The sequence below is a fragment of the Brachyhypopomus gauderio genome, unplaced genomic scaffold (assembly GCF_052324685.1).
Source record: "Brachyhypopomus gauderio isolate BG-103 unplaced genomic scaffold, BGAUD_0.2 sc220, whole genome shotgun sequence".
Taxonomy (NCBI): domain Eukaryota; kingdom Metazoa; phylum Chordata; class Actinopteri; order Gymnotiformes; family Hypopomidae; genus Brachyhypopomus; species Brachyhypopomus gauderio.
The window spans coordinates 45790-61674 of NW_027507041.1; the positions used below are offsets into that span (position 1 = coordinate 45790).

The following is a 15885-nucleotide window of genomic DNA, read 5'->3' on the forward strand; positions in this document are numbered from 1 at the left end:
GGTGGTATTTTTGTTTTTTTTTTTGTTTGTGTGCGTTGTTTGTCTACTCTTGGAACATCCTGTGATTGGTTAGGGTAGGATTAGAGTTTAATTACGTTGGCCTCAGATTCTGGTTAATTCCAGGCTTCTTGTGCTAACCTTGTTGTTTGTTAGCTGTTGTTGGCAGTAATTAGTTGCTGCAGGTGCACTTGCCGCCATGCTCCAAGGAGTGAATTGGGGGCGGATACATTTTTTCTCCAGCTTTGTTAGTTCTTCCTCAGCCTCGCTTCTTCTTTCCTAGCCTCGTTAGCGCAGTAGGTAGCGCGTCAGTCTCATAATCTGAAGGTCGTGAGTTCGACCCTCACACGGGGCAGCAAAAGCTTTTTGAAAAGATTGACGAGCCCCCAAAAGATGCTCAAACGCTCTTTCCTTATTCACTCGCATGCTGAGCACACCCCCTACCCTGAAAATAGTATTGGCACATGACTCTTACAGGTCATCCCTAGTTGATTCAAGCTGTGCTTTTTCTTTTGTAAATTCGCGTGTACACAGCAAGTTGTGTTGCATCCAATTCAATTCTCTCCACTGACCGTTCAGTCAATACCTTGATGGCGTCTGTATTGACACCTCTACTGAGACATCAAGCTGCCTCTTTGGAGCATGTTCGCTCCCAGATCAAATTGCAGTGTCGTGGTGCCAACACAGAATAATGGACCACGTCGGACACTTTTCACTTTTGATTCTTTTTGATTCACTTTTGATGACACGCTTTTGAATACCTGATCACCTGGAATTGGTACCAGCTTGAAGTTAATAGTGAGTAGACTTATGGAGATTCATTTATTTGAATTTTCTACTCAAGCCATTTGCAACTCAGAAGCAATGACACTTGTGCACTCATCATTGAGCTTGAGGAAGTCCAAGGAATTGATCTCTATGTTACTCTCGCTCCTCCGAACTGCGATGGCCTAGAGGTTAAGGCGTTGGACTTGAAATCCAATGGGGTTTCCCCGCGCAGGTTCGACTCCTGCTTGCAGCGTGAGTGTCTTGTTGGGAGTGTGGAAAGAGAGGGTGTGCTCTCTTCCTGCTAGCCAGTTTTAAATATGCTTCTCATGCCATTTGCAACTTTGTGCTGCCAAACTTTAGCAGTCCTAACTGATCCTGAAATAGTCCCAGGAATTGAGTTACAAATGGCTGCTTTGTCGTTACAATGTGTTGGCATGGAAATGCAGTGGGGTCTCTTGCAGCGTAGAGGATTAACTTGCCTCTCTAATGTGATTTGTGATGAGACCTTATGCCACCAGTGGGGAGAGCTTGCACTCACAGGTGCTTCATCCAAAGATCTTCATGCAACATAGCGATGTCTTGTTTCAGGTAAAAGAAAAAGTGCCACATTCTTTCATGGCTGGTCACTGGTTGCTCCGCCTTGCGCTAAAAGAGGGTCTCCCCGTCGGGGAATCGAACCCCGGTCTTCCGCGTGACAGGCGGAGATACTATCCACTATACTAACGAGGACACGTGCTGTGTCTTGCAGTGATGCTGAGTCAGGTGACGTGCACTTGTCCCCTTGATTTTAAAGTACTCTGAATCATTGTGCCTGCAAGGAGGTGGTAAAAAGAACACATTGTGGTGATATTGACTCACTGTTGCCATTCCTCTTTTACCATCGTCAGTTTGTGGACTTATGATAGGAAAAACTCAAAGAATCTTGGTGACCTACAGGTTTGATTCATCTGCCTTCCTAGTTAAGTCATGCAAACCATTTGCTGCAAAATTGGCTTTAGCTACATTGGCAATTCATTTTGTCTTTGTATTCCAGTGCATTGTACCGAACTGCAATATCCATCTTAGATCAACTGAGATTTTGCATTTCTCTCTTTCCCACATGCAAGTTCTGAATTTCTTGGCACACATTACTGCTTTGCATCTACTAAAAGCACTCCAGAGAAAGCTTCACTTCATACCTTCATGAGGTAGGTGTCGTTTGTACTTGTATTTTGGTGGTATTTTTGTTTTTTTTTTTGTTTGTGTGCGTTGTTTGTCTACTCTTGGAACATCCTGTGATTGGTTAGGGTAGGATTAGAGTTTAATTACGTTGGCCTCAGATTCTGGTTAATTCCAGGCTTCTTGTGCTAACCTTGTTGTTTGTTAGCTGTTGTTGGCAGTAATTAGTTGCTGCAGGTGCACTTGCCGCCATGCTCCAAGGAGTGAATTGGGGGCGGATACATTTTTTCTCCAGCTTTGTTAGTTCTTCCTCAGCCTCGCTTCTTCTTTCCTAGCCTCGTTAGCGCAGTAGGTAGCGCGTCAGTCTCATAATCTGAAGGTCGTGAGTTCGACCCTCACACGGGGCAGCAAAAGCTTTTTGAAAAGATTGACGAGCCCCCAAAAGATGCTCAAACGCTCTTTCCTTATTCACTCGCATGCTGAGCACACCCCCTACCTGAAAATAGTATTGGCACATGACTCTTACAGGTCATCCCTAGTTGATTCAAGCTGTGCTTTTTCTTTTGTAAATTCGCGTGTACACAGCAAGTTGTGTTGCATCCAATTCAATTCTCTCCACTGACCGTTCAGTCAATACCTTGATGGCGTCTGTATTGACACCTCTACTGAGACATCAAGCTGCCTCTTTGGAGCATGTTCGCTCCCAGATCAAATTGCAGTGTCGTGGTGCCAACACAGAATAATGGACCACGTCGGACACTTTTCACTTTTGATTCTTTTTGATTCACTTTTGATGACACGCTTTTGAATACCTGATCACCTGGAATTGGTACCAGCTTGAAGTTAATAGTGAGTAGACTTATGGAGATTCATTTATTTGAATTTTCTACTCAAGCCATTTGCAACTCAGAAGCAATGACACTTGTGCACTCATCATTGAGCTTGAGGAAGTCCAAGGAATTGATCTCTATGTTACTCTCGCTCCTCCGAACTGCGATGGCCTAGAGGTTAAGGCGTTGGACTTGAAATCCAATGGGGTTTCCCCGCGCAGGTTCGACTCCTGCTTGCAGCGTGAGTGTCTTGTTGGGAGTGTGGAAAGAGAGAGTGTGCTCTCTTCCTGCTAGCCAGTTTTAAATATGCTTCTCATGCCATTTGCAACTTTGTGCTGCCAAACTTTAGCAGTCCTAACTGATCCTGAAATAGTCCCAGGAATTGAGTTACAAATGGCTGCTTTGTCGTTACAATGTGTTGGCATGGAAATGCAGTGGGGTCTCTTGCAGCGTAGAGGATTAACTTGCCTCTCTAATGTGATTTGTGATGAGACCTTATGCCACCAGTGGGGAGAGCTTGCACTCACAGGTGCTTCATCCAAAGATCTTCATGCAACATAGCGATGTCTTGTTTCAGGTAAAAGAAAAAGTGCCACATTCTTTCATGGCTGGTCACTGGTTGCTCCGCCTTGCGCTAAAAGAGGGTCTCCCCGTCTGGGAATCGAACCCCGGTCTTCCGCGTGACAGGCGGAGATACTATCCACTATACTAACGAGGACACGTGCTGTGTCTTGCAGTGATGCTGAGTCAGGTGACGTGCACTTGTCCCCTTGATTTTAAAGTACTCTGAATCATTGTGCCTGCAAGGAGGTGGTAAAAAGAACACATTGTGGTGATATTGACTCACTGTTGCCATTCCTCTTTTACCATCGTCAGTTTGTGGACTTATGATAGGAAAAACTCAAAGAATCTTGGTGACCTACAGGTTTGATTCATCTGCCTTCCTAGTTAAGTCATGCAAACCATTTGCTGCAAAATTGGCTTTAGCTACATTGGCAATTCATTTTGTCTTTGTATTCCAGTGCATTGTACCGAACTGCAATATCCATCTTAGATCAACTGAGATTTTGCATTTCTCTCTTTCCCACATGCAAGTTCTGAATTTCTTGGCACACATTACTGCTTTGCATCTACTAAAAGCACTCCAGAGAAAGCTTCACTTCATACCTTCATGAGGTAGGTGTCGTTTGTACTTGTATTTTGGTGGTATTTTTGTTTTTTTTTTTGTTTGTGTGCGTTGTTTGTCTACTCTTGGAACATCCTGTGATTGGTTAGGGTAGGATTAGAGTTTAATTACGTTGGCCTCAGATTCTGGTTAATTCCAGGCTTCTTGTGCTAACCTTGTTGTTTGTTAGCTGTTGTTGGCAGTAATTAGTTGCTGCAGGTGCACTTGCCGCCATGCTCCAAGGAGTGAATTGGGGGCGGATACATTTTTTCTCCAGCTTTGTTAGTTCTTCCTCAGCCTCGCTTCTTCTTTCCTAGCCTCGTTAGCGCAGTAGGTAGCGCGTCAGTCTCATAATCTGAAGGTCGTGAGTTCGACCCTCACACGGGGCAGCAAAAGCTTTTTGAAAAGATTGACGAGCCCCCAAAAGATGCTCAAACGCTCTTTCCTTATTCACTCGCATGCTGAGCACACCCCCTACCTGAAAATAGTATTGGCACATGACTCTTACAGGTCATCCCTAGTTGATTCAAGCTGTGCTTTTTCTTTTGTAAATTCGCGTGTACACAGCAAGTTGTGTTGCATCCAATTCAATTCTCTCCACTGACCGTTCAGTCAATACCTTGATGGCGTCTGTATTGACACCTCTACTGAGACATCAAGCTGCCTCTTTGGAGCATGTTCGCTCCCAGATCAAATTGCAGTGTCGTGGTGCCAACACAGAATAATGGACCACGTCGGACACTTTTCACTTTTGATTCTTTTTGATTCACTTTTGATGACACGCTTTTGAATACCTGATCACCTGGAATTGGTACCAGCTTGAAGTTAATAGTGAGTAGACTTATGGAGATTCATTTATTTGAATTTTCTACTCAAGCCATTTGCAACTCAGAAGCAATGACACTTGTGCACTCATCATTGAGCTTGAGGAAGTCCAAGGAATTGATCTCTATGTTACTCTCGCTCCTCCGAACTGCGATGGCCTAGAGGTTAAGGCGTTGGACTTGAAATCCAATGGGGTTTCCCCGCGCAGGTTCGACTCCTGCTTGCAGCGTGAGTGTCTTGTTGGGAGTGTGGAAAGAGAGAGTGTGCTCTCTTCCTGCTAGCCAGTTTTAAATATGCTTCTCATGCCATTTGCAACTTTGTGCTGCCAAACTTTAGCAGTCCTAACTGATCCTGAAATAGTCCCAGGAATTGAGTTACAAATGGCTGCTTTGTCGTTACAATGTGTTGGCATGGAAATGCAGTGGGGTCTCTTGCAGCGTAGAGGATTAACTTGCCTCTCTAATGTGATTTGTGATGAGACCTTATGCCACCAGTGGGGAGAGCTTGCACTCACAGGTGCTTCATCCAAAGATCTTCATGCAACATAGCGATGTCTTGTTTCAGGTAAAAGAAAAAGTGCCACATTCTTTCATGGCTGGTCACTGGTTGCTCCGCCTTGCGCTAAAAGAGGGTCTCCCCGTCTGGGAATCGAACCCCGGTCTTCCGCGTGACAGGCGGAGATACTATCCACTATACTAACGAGGACACGTGCTGTGTCTTGCAGTGATGCTGAGTCAGGTGACGTGCACTTGTCCCCTTGATTTTAAAGTACTCTGAATCATTGTGCCTGCAAGGAGGTGGTAAAAAGAACACATTGTGGTGATATTGACTCACTGTTGCCATTCCTCTTTTACCATCGTCAGTTTGTGGACTTATGATAGGAAAAACTCAAAGAATCTTGGTGACCTACAGGTTTGATTCATCTGCCTTCCTAGTTAAGTCATGCAAACCATTTGCTGCAAAATTGGCTTTAGCTACATTGGCAATTCATTTTGTCTTTGTATTCCAGTGCATTGTACCGAACTGCAATATCCATCTTAGATCAACTGAGATTTTGCATTTCTCTCTTTCCCACATGCAAGTTCTGAATTTCTTGGCACACATTACTGCTTTGCATCTACTAAAAGCACTCCAGAGAAAGCTTCACTTCATACCTTCATGAGGTAGGTGTCGTTTGTACTTGTATTTTGGTGGTATTTTTGTTTTTTTTTTTGTTTGTGTGCGTTGTTTGTCTACTCTTGGAACATCCTGTGATTGGTTAGGGTAGGATTAGAGTTTAATTACGTTGGCCTCAGATTCTGGTTAATTCCAGGCTTCTTGTGCTAACCTTGTTGTTTGTTAGCTGTTGTTGGCAGTAATTAGTTGCTGCAGGTGCACTTGCCGCCATGCTCCAAGGAGTGAATTGGGGGCGGATACATTTTTTCTCCAGCTTTGTTAGTTCTTCCTCAGCCTCGCTTCTTCTTTCCTAGCCTCGTTAGCGCAGTAGGTAGCGCGTCAGTCTCATAATCTGAAGGTCGTGAGTTCGACCCTCACACGGGGCAGCAAAAGCTTTTTGAAAAGATTGACGAGCCCCCAAAAGATGCTCAAACGCTCTTTCCTTATTCACTCGCATGCTGAGCACACCCCCTACCCTGAAAATAGTATTGGCACATGACTCTTACAGGTCATCCCTAGTTGATTCAAGCTGTGCTTTTTCTTTTGTAAATTCGCGTGTACACAGCAAGTTGTGTTGCATCCAATTCAATTCTCTCCACTGACCGTTCAGTCAATACCTTGATGGCGTCTGTATTGACACCTCTACTGAGACATCAAGCTGCCTCTTTGGAGCATGTTTGCTCCCAGATCAAACTGCAGTGTCGTGGTGCCAACACAGAATAATGGACCACGTCGGACACTTTTCACTTTTGATTCTTTTTGATTCACTTTTGATGACACGCTTTTGAATACCTGATCACCTGGAATTGGTACCAGCTTGAAGTTAATAGTGAGTAGACTTATGGAGATTCATTTATTTGAATTTTCTTCTCAAGCCATTTGCAACTCAGAAGCAATGACACTTGTGCACTCATCATTGAGCTTGAGGAAGTCCAAGGAATTGATCTCTATGTTACTCTCGCTCCGCCGAGCTGCGATGGCCGAGAGGTTAAGGCGTTGGACTTGAAATCCAATGGGGTTTCCCCGCGCAGGTTCGACTCCTGCTTGCAGCGTGAGTGTCTTGTTGGGCGTGTGGAAAGAGAGAGTGTGCTCTCTTCCTGCTAGCCAGTTTTAAATATGCTTCTCATGCCATTTGCAACTTTGTGCTGCCAAACTTTAGCAGTCCTAACTGATCCTGAAATAGTCCCAGGAATTGAGTTACAAATGGCTGCTTTGTCGTTACAATGTGTTGGCATGGAAATGCAGTGGGGTCTCTTGCAGCGTAGAGGATTAACTTGCCTCTCTAATGTGATTTGTGATGAGACCTTATGCCACCAGTGGGGAGAGCTTGCACTCACAGGTGCTTCATCCAAAGATCTTCATGCAACATAGCGATGTCTTGTTTCAGGTAAAAGAAAAAGTGCCACATTCTTTCATGGCTGGTCACTGGTTGCTCCGCCTTGTGCTAAAAGAGGGTCTCCCCGTCGGGGAATCGAACCCCGGTCTTCCGCGTGACAGGCGGAGATACTATCCACTATACTAACGAGGACACGTGCTGTGTCTTGCAGTGATGCTGAGTCAGGTGACGTGCACTTGTCCCCTTGATTTTAAAGTACTCTGAATCATTGTGCCTGCAAGGAGGTGGTAAAAAGAACACATTGTGGTGATATTGACTCACTGTTGCCATTCCTCTTTTACCATCGTCAGTTTGTGGACTTATGATAGGAAAAACTCAAAGAATCTTGGTGACCTACAGGTTTGATTCATCTGCCTTCCTAGTTAAGTCATGCAAACCATTTGCTGCAAAATTGGCTTTAGCTACATTGGCAATTCATTTTGTCTTTGTATTCCAGTGCATTGTACCGAACTGCAATATCCATCTTAGATCAACTGAGATTTTGCATTTCTCTCTTTCCCACATGCAAGTTCTGAATTTCTTGGCACACATTACTGCTTTGCATCTACTAAAAGCACTCCAGAGAAAGCTTCACTTCATACCTTCATGAGGTAGGTGTCGTTTGTACTTGTATTTTGGTGGTATTTTTGTTTTTTTTTTTGTTTGTGTGCGTTGTTTGTCTACTCTTGGAACATCCTGTGATTGGTTAGGGTAGGATTAGAGTTTAATTACGTTGGCCTCAGATTCTGGTTAATTCCAGGCTTCTTGTGCTAACCTTGTTGTTTGTTAGCTGTTGTTGGCAGTAATTAGTTGCTGCAGGTGCACTTGCCGCCATGCTCCAAGGAGTGAATTGGGGGCGGATACATTTTTTCTCCAGCTTTGTTAGTTCTTCCTCAGCCTCGCTTCTTCTTTCCTAGCCTCGTTAGCGCAGTAGGTAGCGCGTCAGTCTCATAATCTGAAGGTCGTGAGTTCGACCCTCACACGGGGCAGCAAAAGCTTTTTGAAAAGATTGACGAGCCCCCAAAAGATGCTCAAACGCTCTTTCCTTATTCACTCGCATGCTGAGCACACCCCCTACCTGAAAATAGTATTGGCACATGACTCTTACAGGTCATCCCTAGTTGATTCAAGCTGTGCTTTTTCTTTTGTAAATTCGCGTGTACACAGCAAGTTGTGTTGCATCCAATTCAATTCTCTCCACTGACCGTTCAGTCAATACCTTGATGGCGTCTGTATTGACACCTCTACTGAGACATCAAGCTGCCTCTTTGGAGCATGTTCGCTCCCAGATCAAATTGCAGTGTCGTGGTGCCAACACAGAATAATGGACCACGTCGGACACTTTTCACTTTTGATTCTTTTTGATTCACTTTTGATGACACGCTTTTGAATACCTGATCACCTGGAATTGGTACCAGCTTGAAGTTAATAGTGAGTAGACTTATGGAGATTCATTTATTTGAATTTTCTACTCAAGCCATTTGCAACTCAGAAGCAATGACACTTGTGCACTCATCATTGAGCTTGAGGAAGTCCAAGGAATTGATCTCTATGTTACTCTCGCTCCTCCGAACTGCGATGGCCTAGAGGTTAAGGCGTTGGACTTGAAATCCAATGGGGTTTCCCCGCGCAGGTTCGACTCCTGCTTGCAGCGTGAGTGTCTTGTTGGGAGTGTGGAAAGAGAGAGTGTGCTCTCTTCCTGCTAGCCAGTTTTAAATATGCTTCTCATGCCATTTGCAACTTTGTGCTGCCAAACTTTAGCAGTCCTAACTGATCCTGAAATAGTCCCAGGAATTGAGTTACAAATGGCTGCTTTGTCGTTACAATGTGTTGGCATGGAAATGCAGTGGGGTCTCTTGCAGCGTAGAGGATTAACTTGCCTCTCTAATGTGATTTGTGATGAGACCTTATGCCACCAGTGGGGAGAGCTTGCACTCACAGGTGCTTCATCCAAAGATCTTCATGCAACATAGCGATGTCTTGTTTCAGGTAAAAGAAAAAGTGCCACATTCTTTCATGGCTGGTCACTGGTTGCTCCGCCTTGCGCTAAAAGAGGGTCTCCCCGTCGGGGAATCGAACCCCGGTCTTCCGCGTGACAGGCGGAGATACTATCCACTATACTAACGAGGACACGTGCTGTGTCTTGCAGTGATGCTGAGTCAGGTGACGTGCACTTGTCCCCTTGATTTTAAAGTACTCTGAATCATTGTGCCTGCAAGGAGGTGGTAAAAAGAACACATTGTGGTGATATTGACTCACTGTTGCCATTCCTCTTTTACCATCGTCAGTTTGTGGACTTATGATAGGAAAAACTCAAAGAATCTTGGTGACCTACAGGTTTGATTCATCTGCCTTCCTAGTTAAGTCATGCAAACCATTTGCTGCAAAATTGGCTTTAGCTACATTGGCAATTCATTTTGTCTTTGTATTCCAGTGCATTGTACCGAACTGCAATATCCATCTTAGATCAACTGAGATTTTGCATTTCTCTCTTTCCCACATGCAAGTTCTGAATTTCTTGGCACACATTACTGCTTTGCATCTACTAAAAGCACTCCAGAGAAAGCTTCACTTCATACCTTCATGAGGTAGGTGTCGTTTGTACTTGTATTTTGGTGGTATTTTTGTTTTTTTTTTTGTTTGTGTGCGTTGTTTGTCTACTCTTGGAACATCCTGTGATTGGTTAGGGTAGGATTAGAGTTTAATTACGTTGGCCTCAGATTCTGGTTAATTCCAGGCTTCTTGTGCTAACCTTGTTGTTTGTTAGCTGTTGTTGGCAGTAATTAGTTGCTGCAGGTGCACTTGCCGCCATGCTCCAAGGAGTGAATTGGGGGCGGATACATTTTTTCTCCAGCTTTGTTAGTTCTTCCTCAGCCTCGCTTCTTCTTTCCTAGCCTCGTTAGCGCAGTAGGTAGCGCGTCAGTCTCATAATCTGAAGGTCGTGAGTTCGACCCTCACACGGGGCAGCAAAAGCTTTTTGAAAAGATTGACGAGCCCCCAAAAGATGCTCAAACGCTCTTTCCTTATTCACTCGCATGCTGAGCACACCCCCTACCTGAAAATAGTATTGGCACATGACTCTTACAGGTCATCCCTAGTTGATTCAAGCTGTGCTTTTTCTTTTGTAAATTCGCGTGTACACAGCAAGTTGTGTTGCATCCAATTCAATTCTCTCCACTGACCGTTCAGTCAATACCTTGATGGCGTCTGTATTGACACCTCTACTGAGACATCAAGCTGCCTCTTTGGAGCATGTTCGCTCCCAGATCAAATTGCAGTGTCGTGGTGCCAACACAGAATAATGGACCACGTCGGACACTTTTCACTTTTGATTCTTTTTGATTCACTTTTGATGACACGCTTTTGAATACCTGATCACCTGGAATTGGTACCAGCTTGAAGTTAATAGTGAGTAGACTTATGGAGATTCATTTATTTGAATTTTCTACTCAAGCCATTTGCAACTCAGAAGCAATGACACTTGTGCACTCATCATTGAGCTTGAGGAAGTCCAAGGAATTGATCTCTATGTTACTCTCGCTCCTCCGAACTGCGATGGCCTAGAGGTTAAGGCGTTGGACTTGAAATCCAATGGGGTTTCCCCGCGCAGGTTCGACTCCTGCTTGCAGCGTGAGTGTCTTGTTGGGAGTGTGGAAAGAGAGAGTGTGCTCTCTTCCTGCTAGCCAGTTTTAAATATGCTTCTCATGCCATTTGCAACTTTGTGCTGCCAAACTTTAGCAGTCCTAACTGATCCTGAAATAGTCCCAGGAATTGAGTTACAAATGGCTGCTTCGTCGTTACAATGTGTTGGCATGGAAATGCAGTGGGGTCTCTTGCAGCGTAGAGGATTAACTTGCCTCTCTAATGTGATTTGTGATGAGACCTTATGCCACCAGTGGGGAGAGCTTGCACTCACAGGTGCTTCATCCAAAGATCTTCATGCAACATAGCGATGTCTTGTTTCAGGTAAAAGAAAAAGTGCCACATTCTTTCATGGCTGGTCACTGGTTGCTCCGCCTTGCGCTAAATGAGGGTCTCCCCGTCTGGGAATCGAACCCCGGTCTTCCGCGTGACAGGCGGAGATACTATCCACTATACTAACGAGGACACGTGCTGTGTCTTGCAGTGATGCTGAGTCAGGTGACGTGCACTTGTCCCCTTGATTTTAAAGTACTCTGAATCATTGTGCCTGCAAGGAGGTGGTAAAAAGAACACATTGTGGTGATATTGACTCACTGTTGCCATTCCTCTTTTACCATCGTCAGTTTGTGGACTTATGATAGGAAAAACTCAAAGAATCTTGGTGACCTACAGGTTTGATTCATCTGCCTTCCTAGTTAAGTCATGCAAACCATTTGCTGCAAAATTGGCTTTAGCTACATTGGCAATTCATTTTGTCTTTGTATTCCAGTGCATTGTACCGAACTGCAATATCCATCTTAGATCAACTGAGATTTTGCATTTCTCTCTTTCCCACATGCAAGTTCTGAATTTCTTGGCACACATTACTGCTTTGCATCTACTAAAAGCACTCCAGAGAAAGCTTCACTTCATACCTTCATGAGGTAGGTGTCGTTTGTACTTGTATTTTGGTGGTATTTTTGTTTTTTTTTTGTTTGTGTGCGTTGTTTGTCTACTCTTGGAACATCCTGTGATTGGTTAGGGTAGGATTAGAGTTTAATTACGTTGGCCTCAGATTCTGGTTAATTCCAGGCTTCTTGTGCTAACCTTGTTGTTTGTTAGCTGTTGTTGGCAGTAATTAGTTGCTGCAGGTGCACTTGCCGCCATGCTCCAAGGAGTGAATTGGGGGCGGATACATTTTTTCTCCAGCTTTGTTAGTTCTTCCTCAGCCTCGCTTCTTCTTTCCTAGCCTCGTTAGCGCAGTAGGTAGCGCGTCAGTCTCATAATCTGAAGGTCGTGAGTTCGACCCTCACACGGGGCAGCAGAAGCTTTTTGAAAAGATTGACGAGCCCCCAAAAGATGCTCAAACGCTCTTTCCTTATTCACTCGCATGCTGAGCACACCCCCTACCCTGAAAATAGTATTGGCACATGACTCTTACAGGTCATCCCTAGTTGATTCAAGCTGTGCTTTTTCTTTTGTAAATTCGCGTGTACACAGCAAGTTGTGTTGCATCCAATTCAATTCTCTCCACTGACCGTTCAGTCAATACCTTGATGGCGTCTGTATTGACACCTCTACTGAGACATCAAGCTGCCTCTTTGGAGCATGTTTGCTCCCAGATCAAACTGCAGTGTCGTGGTGCCAACACAGAATAATGGACCACGTCGGACACTTTTCACTTTTGATTCTTTTTGATTCACTTTTGATGACACGCTTTTGAATACCTGATCACCTGGAATTGGTACCAGCTTGAAGTTAATAGTGAGTAGACTTATGGAGATTCATTTATTTGAATTTTCTTCTCAAGCCATTTGCAACTCAGAAGCAATGACACTTGTGCACTCATCATTGAGCTTGAGGAAGTCCAAGGAATTGATCTCTATGTTACTCTCGCTCCGCCGAGCTGCGATGGCCGAGAGGTTAAGGCGTTGGACTTGAAATCCAATGGGGTTTCCCCGCGCAGGTTCGACTCCTGCTTGCAGCGTGAGTGTCTTGTTGGGCGTGTGGAAAGAGAGAGTGTGCTCTCTTCCTGCTAGCCAGTTTTAAATATGCTTCTCATGCCATTTGCAACTTTGTGCTGCCAAACTTTAGCAGTCCTAACTGATCCTGAAATAGTCCCAGGAATTGAGTTACAAATGGCTGCTTTGTCGTTACAATGTGTTGGCATGGAAATGCAGTGGGGTCTCTTGCAGCGTAGAGGATTAACTTGCCTCTCTAATGTGATTTGTGATGAGACCTTATGCCACCAGTGGGGAGAGCTTGCACTCACAGGTGCTTCATCCAAAGATCTTCATGCAACATAGCGATGTCTTGTTTCAGGTAAAAGAAAAAGTGCCACATTCTTTCATGGCTGGTCACTGGTTGCTCCGCCTTGCGCTAAAAGAGGGTCTCCCCGTCGGGGAATCGAACCCCGGTCTTCCGCGTGACAGGCGGAGATACTATCCACTATACTAACGAGGACACGTGCTGTGTCTCGCAGTGATGCTGAGTCAGGTGACGTGCACTTGTCCCCTTGATTTTAAAGTACTCTGAATCATTGTGCCTGCAAGGAGGTGGTAAAAAGAACACATTGTGGTGATATTGACTCACTGTTGCCACTCCTCTTTTACCATCGTCAGTTTGTGGACTTATGATAGGAAAAACTCAAAGAATCTTGGTGACCTACAAGTTTGATTCATCTGCCTTCCTAGTTAAAACCATTTGCTGCAAAATTGGCTTTAGCTACATTGGCAATTCATTTTGTCTTCGTATTCCAGTGCATTGTAGCGAACTGCAATATCCATCTTAGATCAACTGAGATTTTGCATTTCTCTCTTTCCCACATGCAAGTTCTGAATTTCTTGGCACACATTACTGCTTTGCATCTACTAAAAGCACTCCAGAGAAAGCTTCACTTCATACCTTCATGAGGTAGGTGTCGTTTGTACTTGTATTTTGGTGGTATTTTTGTTTTTTTTTTTGTTTGTGTGCGTTGTTTGTCTACTCTTGGAACATCCTGTGATTGGTTAGGGTAGGATTAGAGTTTAATTACGTTGGCCTCAGATTCTGGTTAATTCCAGGCTTCTTGTGCTAACCTTGTTGTTTGTTAGCTGTTGTTGGCAGTAATTAGTTGCTGCAGGTGCACTTGCCGCCATGCTCCAAGGAGTGAATTGGGGGCGGATACATTTTTTCTCCAGCTTTGTTAGTTCTTCCTCAGCCTCGCTTCTTCTTTCCTAGCCTCGTTAGCGCAGTAGGTAGCGCGTCAGTCTCATAATCTGAAGGTCGTGAGTTCGACCCTCACACGGGGCAGCAGAAGCTTTTTGAAAAGATTGACGAGCCCCCAAAAGATGCTCAAACGCTCTTTCCTTATTCACTCGCATGCTGAGCACACCCCCTACCTGAAAATAGTATTGGCACATGACTCTTACAGGTCATCCCTAGTTGATTCAAGCTGTGCTTTTTCTTTTGTAAATTCGCGTGTACACAGCAAGTTGTGTTGCATCCAATTCAATTCTCTCCACTGACCGTTCAGTCAATACCTTGATGGCGTCTGTATTGACACCTCTACTGAGACATCAAGCTGCCTCTTTGGAGCATGTTCGCTCCCAGATCAAATTGCAGTGTCGTGGTGCCAACACAGAATAATGGACCACGTCGGACACTTTTCACTTTTGATTCTTTTTGATTCACTTTTGATGACACGCTTTTGAATACCTGATCACCTGGAATTGGTACCAGCTTGAAGTTAATAGTGAGTAGACTTATGGAGATTCATTTATTTGAATTTTCTACTCAAGCCATTTGCAACTCAGAAGCAATGACACTTGTGCACTCATCATTGAGCTTGAGGAAGTCCAAGGAATTGATCTCTATGTTACTCTCGCTCCTCCGAACTGCGATGGCCTAGAGGTTAAGGCGTTGGACTTGAAATCCAATGGGGTTTCCCCGCGCAGGTTCGACTCCTGCTTGCAGCGTGAGTGTCTTGTTGGGAGTGTGGAAAGAGAGAGTGTGCTCTCTTCCTGCTAGCCAGTTTTAAATATGCTTCTCATGCCATTTGCAACTTTGTGCTGCCAAACTTTAGCAGTCCTAACTGATCCTGAAATAGTCCCAGGAATTGAGTTACAAATGGCTGCTTTGTCGTTACAATGTGTTGGCATGGAAATGCAGTGGGGTCTCTTGCAGCGTAGAGGATTAACTTGCCTCTCTAATGTGATTTGTGATGAGACCTTATGCCACCAGTGGGGAGAGCTTGCACTCACAGGTGCTTCATCCAAAGATCTTCATGCAACATAGCGATGTCTTGTTTCAGGTAAAAGAAAAAGTGCCACATTCTTTCATGGCTGGTCACTGGTTGCTCCGCCTTGCGCTAAAAGAGGGTCTCCCCGTCTGGGAATCGCACCCCGGTCTTCCGCGTGACAGGCGGAGATACTATCCACTATACTAACGAGGACACGTGCTGTGTCTTGCAGTGATGCTGAGTCAGGTGACGTGCACTTGTCCCCTTGATTTTAAAGTACTCTGAATCATTGTGCCTGCAAGGAGGTGGTAAAAAGAACACATTGTGGTGATATTGACTCACTGTTGCCATTCCTCTTTTACCATCGTCAGTTTGTGGACTTATGATAGGAAAAACTCAAAGAATCTTGGTGACCTACAGGTTTGATTCATCTGCCTTCCTAGTTAAGTCATGCAAACCATTTGCTGCAAAATTGGCTTTAGCTACATTGGCAATTCATTTTGTCTTTGTATTCCAGTGCATTGTACCGAACTGCAATATCCATCTTAGATCAACTGAGATTTTGCATTTCTCTCTTTCCCACATGCAAGTTCTGAATTTCTTGGCACACATTACTGCTTTGCATCTACTAAAAGCACTCCAGAGAAAGCTTCACTTCATACCTTCATGAGGTAGGTGTCGTTTGTACTTGTATTTTGGTGGTATTTTTGTTTTTTTTTTTGTTTGTGTGCGTTGTTTGTCTACTCTTGGAACATCCTGTGATTGGTTAGGG

The 15885-nt window shown here is 44.5% G+C and overlaps 20 non-coding genes across 20 annotated transcripts; 16 read left to right on the top strand and 4 right to left on the bottom strand.

The window, feature by feature from the left end:
* Positions 1 to 279: 279 nt before the first annotated feature.
* Positions 280 to 352, top strand: trnam-cau (transfer RNA methionine (anticodon CAU)). Its single transcript has one exon. It is a non-coding gene; the product is annotated as a tRNA-Met (tRNA).
* Positions 353 to 936: 584 nt separating this feature from the next.
* Positions 937 to 1018, top strand: trnas-uga (transfer RNA serine (anticodon UGA)). The gene has a single exon. It is a non-coding gene; the product is annotated as a tRNA-Ser (tRNA).
* Positions 1019 to 1422: 404 nt separating this feature from the next.
* trnad-guc (transfer RNA aspartic acid (anticodon GUC)) lies at positions 1423 to 1494 on the bottom strand. Its single transcript has one exon. It is a non-coding gene; the product is annotated as a tRNA-Asp (tRNA).
* A 763-nt stretch (positions 1495 to 2257) lies between these two features.
* trnam-cau (transfer RNA methionine (anticodon CAU)) lies at positions 2258 to 2330 on the top strand. Its single transcript has one exon. It is a non-coding gene; the product is annotated as a tRNA-Met (tRNA).
* Positions 2331 to 2913: 583 nt separating this feature from the next.
* trnas-uga (transfer RNA serine (anticodon UGA)) lies at positions 2914 to 2995 on the top strand. The gene has a single exon. It is a non-coding gene; the product is annotated as a tRNA-Ser (tRNA).
* Positions 2996 to 4234: 1239 nt separating this feature from the next.
* Positions 4235 to 4307, top strand: trnam-cau (transfer RNA methionine (anticodon CAU)). The gene has a single exon. It is a non-coding gene; the product is annotated as a tRNA-Met (tRNA).
* A 583-nt stretch (positions 4308 to 4890) lies between these two features.
* On the top strand, positions 4891 to 4972 carry trnas-uga (transfer RNA serine (anticodon UGA)). The gene has a single exon. It is a non-coding gene; the product is annotated as a tRNA-Ser (tRNA).
* Positions 4973 to 6211: 1239 nt separating this feature from the next.
* trnam-cau (transfer RNA methionine (anticodon CAU)) lies at positions 6212 to 6284 on the top strand. Its single transcript has one exon. It is a non-coding gene; the product is annotated as a tRNA-Met (tRNA).
* Positions 6285 to 6868: 584 nt separating this feature from the next.
* On the top strand, positions 6869 to 6950 carry trnas-uga (transfer RNA serine (anticodon UGA)). Its single transcript has one exon. It is a non-coding gene; the product is annotated as a tRNA-Ser (tRNA).
* A 404-nt stretch (positions 6951 to 7354) lies between these two features.
* Positions 7355 to 7426, bottom strand: trnad-guc (transfer RNA aspartic acid (anticodon GUC)). Its single transcript has one exon. It is a non-coding gene; the product is annotated as a tRNA-Asp (tRNA).
* Positions 7427 to 8189: 763 nt separating this feature from the next.
* Positions 8190 to 8262, top strand: trnam-cau (transfer RNA methionine (anticodon CAU)). Its single transcript has one exon. It is a non-coding gene; the product is annotated as a tRNA-Met (tRNA).
* Positions 8263 to 8845: 583 nt separating this feature from the next.
* trnas-uga (transfer RNA serine (anticodon UGA)) lies at positions 8846 to 8927 on the top strand. The gene has a single exon. It is a non-coding gene; the product is annotated as a tRNA-Ser (tRNA).
* Positions 8928 to 9331: 404 nt separating this feature from the next.
* Positions 9332 to 9403, bottom strand: trnad-guc (transfer RNA aspartic acid (anticodon GUC)). Its single transcript has one exon. It is a non-coding gene; the product is annotated as a tRNA-Asp (tRNA).
* Positions 9404 to 10166: 763 nt separating this feature from the next.
* Positions 10167 to 10239, top strand: trnam-cau (transfer RNA methionine (anticodon CAU)). The gene has a single exon. It is a non-coding gene; the product is annotated as a tRNA-Met (tRNA).
* Positions 10240 to 10822: 583 nt separating this feature from the next.
* trnas-uga (transfer RNA serine (anticodon UGA)) lies at positions 10823 to 10904 on the top strand. Its single transcript has one exon. It is a non-coding gene; the product is annotated as a tRNA-Ser (tRNA).
* Positions 10905 to 12142: 1238 nt separating this feature from the next.
* trnam-cau (transfer RNA methionine (anticodon CAU)) lies at positions 12143 to 12215 on the top strand. The gene has a single exon. It is a non-coding gene; the product is annotated as a tRNA-Met (tRNA).
* Positions 12216 to 12799: 584 nt separating this feature from the next.
* Positions 12800 to 12881, top strand: trnas-uga (transfer RNA serine (anticodon UGA)). Its single transcript has one exon. It is a non-coding gene; the product is annotated as a tRNA-Ser (tRNA).
* A 404-nt stretch (positions 12882 to 13285) lies between these two features.
* trnad-guc (transfer RNA aspartic acid (anticodon GUC)) lies at positions 13286 to 13357 on the bottom strand. The gene has a single exon. It is a non-coding gene; the product is annotated as a tRNA-Asp (tRNA).
* A 755-nt stretch (positions 13358 to 14112) lies between these two features.
* trnam-cau (transfer RNA methionine (anticodon CAU)) lies at positions 14113 to 14185 on the top strand. Its single transcript has one exon. It is a non-coding gene; the product is annotated as a tRNA-Met (tRNA).
* A 583-nt stretch (positions 14186 to 14768) lies between these two features.
* Positions 14769 to 14850, top strand: trnas-uga (transfer RNA serine (anticodon UGA)). Its single transcript has one exon. It is a non-coding gene; the product is annotated as a tRNA-Ser (tRNA).
* The last annotated feature ends 1035 nt before the right edge of the window (positions 14851 to 15885 follow it).